An 8,312-nucleotide genomic window follows, 5' to 3' on the forward strand; every position below is an offset into this window, starting at 1 on the left:
GCAAGTGCAAGGTCCTGAGTTCAATCCTCGGTACCAGAAAAAACAAAACAAAACAAAACAAAAAAACACTGTGTGAAAAATAAATTGCAATATATTTTTCCAAACATTATGTCAAATTTAATGTGTTGAGACAAACAAAGTGTTCAGATTTTTCAGTAATCTCAATCAAATAAAAGGAGTCCTAGGCTGCAGAATGTTGTGATGTCTGCGTTTTTGATGTTGAGAATGTGAATATTAAGTTAGAATTGGACTGCACAGCTGTTCTTTTTTTATCAAGATATTATTTATGTTCACATAATTTTGATGAACTAAACCTTCCCAAGAAAAGAGGAAGATGGGTTCAGTCTACAATAATTATTTGGTTACCCAGAAGTAGGTGTGTATGTCTGGATTAACAGTATCTGATCAAAAGAAAAATAAAAATGTATACATGTCAATGAACTATATTTTAAAATGTAATATTCTTATCAAGACATGTCTGTGCATACAGATATTTATGAGTGTGTATACACACATTGTTTAGTGAAATTGTGAATATAATTGTTGAATTTTATGAGAAAACCAATGTTTTTCTTCAGTAACTTAGATATTTATTTTGAAATAAAAAACTGATCGCAATAATAAATTGAATCTAATTTGTAACTCTGAAAAAACAAAGAAAAGAAATCAATTTTTTAAGGCTAGTATATTTGCCTATCCATTGTGTTAACCACTACAAAACTGAGAATTTCATTCTTCAATAAAATTTCTTTTAAATTTGAAATGACCATAATAATATTTCTGAGATCTAAGATTAAATACTTAAATCAAAATGCAAATACATCAAGTGAAATATTCTGTGTATTTGAAGATGATGACATTTGAGAGAGATGATAGTTATGTTTCTAAAATAAAATCCAGTAAATGTAGTATTTAATGAGATACAGAAATATGACATATTCACGCAAAATTGTATTAAAATCATTAATGATAAGCATAGTAATTCAACTGTTATAAAATACATGCATAAATTTTACTGTAAAAAAGATCAGAAACATAAAATTTTTCTTACAAATCTAAGTTCTTCATCTTCTGCATAGTAATGAAAGTTATATTTTAACTACTAATAATTGAGTTACAAAATTTCAAGATCTGCAGTAGGAAAACATAAACACAGTTTCTCAATAGGGTTATTGACACAGTAGTGAATTGTACAGTTGCAAATTTCACTTTGTATAACTTGGATTTTAAATATAAATTGTCATAAGTTAATAAAAAGAAAAATTGCTTTGATTACATAAACTAGAAGTTCTGTGCTTTAGTTTTTTAAAGGAATGTATCTAAAATTATTTGCCCTAACAAACATTTTGCTTCATAAACACTGAATACAAATAAAGAAAATTAGAAAATTAAAGGTTTACCAGGAAAGTGAGTGTTTTTCTGCTGTAATGATTTTTAAACTGCCAGAAAAGTTATGAGAAATGTTTAATAAAGCATAGATAATTTTATTTCAACATGGCTTACTGAAAGAAAACCCCTGGGTTACAGATATGACAATTAGAATTTTAGACTATTCCTTCTGATAATTTTTATCATAAAAGAATTTGGAGGCATACTTTGTAGAGTATTCCCATGCTGGCCGTAAGCCTAGCCCTAATTCTAATCCCTACTATTTGGCTTCAGTAGGTTAAATTTGAATCCAGTTACACTATTTGCTCTTCAAAGGTGTATGTTAAAGGATTCTCAGCATCTCTTCAGTCTAAAATAACTAATAGCATTATTAGAGCATCAGGTTAAATTCAGTACAGTAGTTTGGGCCTGGATAAGGTAACAATGGAAGCAACTGCAATTTTGTCCTGGTAAAATATTCACATTTAGCATTCACAGAATTTTAGGCAATCTTTGTTTTCAAAGATAAATTCTCTGAGTCTTGTCAAGGTCAATTGCTTAAGATATAGAAATGGAGTAATGCACTGAAATTAAAGTTAGAAAAAAGTATGATAACCAACACAAATTATTCTGGAATTACAGATCACTAAATTGAAAATTATCTGAAACATTGTGAGAGACAAAAAAAATAGCAAAGGGCATACATGTACTAATCCTTTTTTTTCTGTTTAATGTTTTAAGAGTAGGGAATAGAAGTTGGTGAAAAAACTTGGAAGCAAGTGTCTCTTTTGATAGCTCTGATAAATACTATGAAGAAAAAGAAATTAAGTAAGTTTATTCAATTGTATTATAACCAGAAATTATTTAATGTCAGAGTTAATATTTAATTAATTTTTTCTCTGCTGATCTGTTTTCTTTGACATTTTTCCTTTTCCAGTTAAGTCAATATGTAACTATTCACTTTTTTCAATAATGATCAGCATATTATTTTAATTTTAATCATAAAAACGATAGCGACCGTCCATTTCTATGTATCATGAATTCACCAAGTACTTTTTGTAAATATTTTATTATCTATATTATTTGCTTTGATAAGATGTTTTGTTTATTGTTACAGATAAGCTATAGACTGGAAAAGTTAACTGGAACATGAGAGAGAAAACACTTCTCTGGAAACAAAAACTCATTCCCAAACTTCTCCAACTCAAACCACGATAATATATGAATGACTGCCGCCAAACTGGCATTCTCTTTTAAAAGAATTATGGGAAAATAATAAGACAATACCAGTGGAGATGATGCAAATATTGTTTGTTAGAAGAACTACTTAATCGTGGTAACATGTTTGGTAACAAAAATATCAGGCGTTTGTTGGCGAAGGTGTTTGTGGTTGGAGCTGGAGACGAGTAATCTACGTGAGATAAACCAGAGGCAGAAACAGAAGCATTGTGGTAAGTTTCATATGCGGAACCTAAAAATGTGGCTCTCATAGAAGTTGAGAGTTGAATAAGTTGTCAGATGGTGCGTCAAGTTTCCCTGGAAAGCACATTTCGTTGAAATATTTACATTATGCCACTTTAATGTAAAGGATGTTTTACTGGTTACATGTTCTACCATAAATTTTTTCCTTTGGAAGATCTTTTCATTGATTTCTGTTTTAAAATGGAAATAACTTGAGTACCGTAACATATAATGTTCAAAAACATAAAGTGTTTTCATAAGAATAATTTCATCAAGAACGGAAAATATTGGAAATCACATAAAGTCAATGCGTAATATGTACAATGAATAAATTTCATAAGAATATAAAAATCACTCCGGGTGATTAAAACAGAAAGCATCAGGGAGTGATGGTTCTCTTTAGTTTCTGTATTGTCTTTTTATCTCCCACCAAAAACCCCCACAAAATACTTCACTATATTTTTATTACTTTTCAATGAAAAATTTAAAAGTTACTACTTGTCAACCCATGGCAATTCATCTATTATTTTATAATATTCATTATACGTGGAATTAGCTTTTACCTTATAATTTTATTTTTTCATTATTTTCCTTCCATTTTATTTCTCTACTCTTTTTAATATCCCTTCATAATTCTGTCACCATTTACTCACAAGAAAGAAAGTGTGTCATTTTAAATATCAAGTAATATGTGTTATACCTTTGCTAAAAATATCATCACCAATTTGTTGCAAGAGATTTATAACTCATATTTTCATTAAAAGAGGGAAAAATCAACACCATATGTGGTGTTAAATCCTATGCAGCTGCTGCTACAGCAGCTTACGGACATGTAAACTGGAAAACATTCAGGATTTTGTATTGTATACAGGATTGTAACTTCTTCCAAATGTTGTGATTTTTTAAATATTAGGATTAAGATATAAGAAAGCATGGTGGAATGAAATAACAGAAGTGCCCACATTTATGTTTTTAAAAAGAGAGTTCTCTTTGAATCATAAGCTAAATGAGTATCTATAACTGAAATTAAAATAGCCAAGTACTCCTGAAATTGAAGCAGAAAATAAGATTCAAAGAGGAATGTTCTATATTAATGCATCTCTTCTAGTAATCTTAACTTTATTGCAATGTGATGTTTGCCTAAATATCAATCTACCTGGCATTTTTATTACAATTCTGCAAATGGAAAGAAAGCAAATGAACCATTTACTGCCTTTATTTTCTGAATATAATCATGTTTCTGTTTTCCATTCAATGAGAGTCAACGTTTTTATTCTCTGCAACATAAAACATCCTTGAGCATTAATGACCAGTTTTACTAAGAGCTTGATATTGTAGCCTGTAGTCATTTATATAACAATGTATATAATACCAGAAAGAGGTATTTATACATTTCAGTTGAAAGGTCAGAAAAAAAAAACATAAGGCATAACTTTGAATATTTTAAATAATGTTTATGTGCCAACCATATATCTGACATAGACATTACTATACCTATACATCTGAAATTTATTGGGATTAAAATACTGTTAAAGAAAGAAAAAGCTTTCTCAAAGCATCATAAAATATCTTAGCAATGTGTTTTTAAAGTGCATCTCAGCAGATAATTATATACTTGTACTTTATTCAAAAGAAGCTCCTAATAATGATTAATTTTCATATATATATATACTTACGTAGAACTATTTATCATGATAAAAACATGAGTTCAAAATTTAGTAAGAAAGCATTTATTTGTCATAGAAATTGTACAAGTAGTTATTTTTACTTTTTGTGTAAAGACATAAACAAAATTTAAAGATCAACATTCTTTTTGAATAAAGGCACAAAATATTCAAAAATATTAGCAAAAACAATCCAGAATTATATGAAAATAATTTTATATGATCTGATGGGCTTTGTCCAAGTAATGCTTCATGGATTTGTTAAAACTAGCAATGTAATATGTCATTTTGTATCATTAAGTGACACAAAAATACGTGATCATCTCAATAGATACAGAGAGATACTTTTCTAATATTTGGCATCTGCTCCTGATTAAAGCACACAAAACACTAGTGATAAAGGAAAATTCCTCCGTTGCTAAAAAGGTACCTGTGAATAACTCATAACTAGTATCAAAGTTAATGGTGAAAGACTGAAGGATTTATGCCTTTGATTAAGAATGATTACATTAACAATTGAATGAAAAAGTAAAGTTATTGAAGCAACCTACATAAATGTGTAATACTTGAGAAGAGAAATTTGTAAAACATCATGGAAAGAATTTAAAAATGTATAGATAAAATAAAAGATCACATTCATTGGCATCGCCTGAATATTACTGGAATGCAGTAATCAAATTGATCTACAAAGAAAATGAAGTCATTATTATGACTCCATTGTTGATCCTTTTCTTCAAATATTTACAAGGTGATGATAAAATTCATATGAACTACCAAGGACACAGAATAGCCACCGATCTTTCAAAAGGAGGATCAAGTCTGGAGACCCCACAATTTCAGATTTTAAATCTTAATCCAAAACTTCAGCAATCTAGGCTGTGTGATACTGGCATACATGTAGAAAAATGATCAGAGGTAAGAATCCAGAAGTCAACTTTTACATGTTTTATAATTCATTTTTTACATATTCCTAAAATAGTTAAATAAATAATTAGTAGTTATTCAAACAAATCGTAAAGAGACAACAGAATATCCACTATAACTGTAGGTAAACTGCTCTTTCCACAAATTACATAACAAAATTAACTCACAGTTGGCCAGTGGTAAATTATAAAGATTTTAGAAAATGAAATCATGGGGTAAACTTTAATGACCTTGGATTAGGCAATGATTTGTTAGACATGATACCCAAAACACAAGCAAGCACAACAATATCTTAATTGTTCTTAAAAAATAAAAACTCTCCATCAAAGATACCATTAGTAAACGAAAAACGCTATTTTTAATATTTGCAGATGTTGTCATACACACTAGAATATATGAAAGACACAACTCAATAAAAAGATTTCCTATTAAGAAATAAGTGATAAAATCCTATTTGATATTTCTCTACACAAATATCTGACACCTATGAAATTAACTAATTCAATGTAATTACCCATCATGGAAATGCAAATTGAAATGACAATGAAGTACTACCTCACCTAGGGTATTACAGTCTATCTATTTATGTAATTCTATCACTCTGAGAGGCTGAGGTAGAAGGAGTGAAAGTTTGAGCCCAGCTTGGGTAATGTAGAGACTTATTGTGACACTACCTCAAAATTAAAAAAAAATACAATGAGCGATGTAACCTAGTGCAAAAGCCTTAGGTTTTACCCATATTCTGAGCGGGGGGGGGGGACTACTTCATACTTAACAGGGTGGCTATAATCAAAAGAACAAATCCTAACACCTGTTAGAAAGCATGTGGAGAAGTTGATGGTTCGAGTACAAAGTATTTCAGGCTCTGAAACAATAGTTGACTTTTCCTGAAAGTGTTAAATAAGAGATTATCATATGCTATTGTCTAGATGTTTATGTTTTTCCAAAATTTATATTTTCAAATCCCAAACCGATGCCAGTATGCAGTATAAGGTGAGATTTGGTACCAAGATTACCTCATGCAGTAAATTCAGTCTGGCTGTGAGCATATTCTTATAAAGGAAACTGAAAGAGTCTTCTGTCCCTTCCAAGCATCAAAAATAAAAATGGGGGCTGTATGTAGATGGCTCAGTACTAGAGTGTCTGTGGGCTTGATATCTAGTACCACCAAAAGCAAAATAAGAGAAAAAAAATAAAATGAAAAAAATACCCCATTCACTTGTTGAGAGTCAGGACTCCTTTAAAGCACAAAACTGTACATCAGTATTTATAAAATGGATCATTATGATACCAATATATTCAAATGTATGTAATATACAGGAATATATAAAATACTTTTGCTCTGTCAAGTTTTAAAGTTTATGATTTTGATAAGTTTTGGAATCTTTCACTATTCTCTTTTTTTCAATAATCTCTAAATACATTATCTTTGAAAATTTGTATTTAAATCTTGGAATTTAGTTGATTATCCCAGCTTCAAAGTTTCTTAAAAGATTTCAGGAAGTCTCTATTTTTACTACATCACCATTGAACAGCTTACTGATTCCTTCACTTCATAGAAGTCTTTACTAAAACCACTGACCAATAAAGCTTATTCCAATAAATCTCTATCTCAAGTGATTTTCAGAGGAAATGAGTAAATGGAAGCTGCTAATCCATCTGTCCTCTCTCTTATTAACCAACATGTATTTCACAATTGGTAGTATTCCTGACAACCATCATTATACTTTCTAATTTTCTTTTTACTAATCTTCATTGATATTCATTAACAAATTTGAAAACGAGAAGAAATTATTATTCTTGAGGACAGAAATCACCTACCTCCAAAAGATGATCCACTTGGAAGAGACAAAATGAAGAAAAATCATGAGATGATGTCCCTCATGCTCATGTTTACACTTGGCTTCTCATTGTTAAATCTGATGGCTAGCAGCAAAGTTATGCAAGAGATAATATCTGCATTCTGCTTAGGCCATTAAAGCAAATAAAACTAAATAAAAGATTGGTTAATTGGATGCAATTGAAATTGATAATATAGTCACAAACTTTAAATATATATAGTTTTACCTTTCATGAACAGTCAAAATACACTAAATTTTATATTTGAACTCAGATAATTTCCACAGAATTTGCCTGTTTCTTCAACTGATTTAAATATTGCACCTGCTCCTCTAAGGAAAGAAACCAAATGAACATTTGGTTTGCTATAAACTCCACTATTTTATATAAATGTTTTACAAATAAGGGAACAGATTTTAGACAAGCATTTTTATGTTAAAATGATATCAAAAAACTACAATGAACTACAATATCTACCTTACCAAATATGTTCCTTCTTAAGATTCTCTTAAAGTACAGATCAAAGCATATCACACAATTGAAGTTTTATAAAGGAATATCAAAGCATTGAATTAATTAAGCACAAGGAAGTTGGAAAATTTGAGGAATTTCTGAAGTGCCCTTCAAAGTAAAATGTACAATTTTAATTAAATACATGTATCAGAAATGCATGCTCACAAAATATCGTGAAAGGAGGAAAGGTATAGTTGTCATCACAAGTAGCCTGTGTGTGATGAGGGGCTTACACAGGAAGTGAAAAAGACAGAAGTGGCAAAAATTACTTAACTAAAGATGTTGGTTTGCAAAGTTAAGAAATAAACATGACTTTAGAAAATGTCATGTTATTAATTGAAATCTTAGATTCTTAGATGCTAAATGAAGTACTCCAATTGATGGCAAAGGCATTATAAAATAATGAAATTCTACAAAATGAATAAAATCAGACTCATAAACTGAGACTAGAGCCAAAGTTCTGGGGAGTAAGCAGACATCAATAAGAATGACTGAAGCCTTCAAGATTGCAGAGTGGATATCCTGGAGATCATATAAAGATGC

This window comes from Heterocephalus glaber, unplaced genomic scaffold, assembly GCF_053883595.1.
Source record: "Heterocephalus glaber isolate CG9 unplaced genomic scaffold, H.glaber_assembly_v1.0 deba00001538, whole genome shotgun sequence".
NCBI lineage: Eukaryota > Metazoa > Chordata > Mammalia > Rodentia > Bathyergidae > Heterocephalus > Heterocephalus glaber.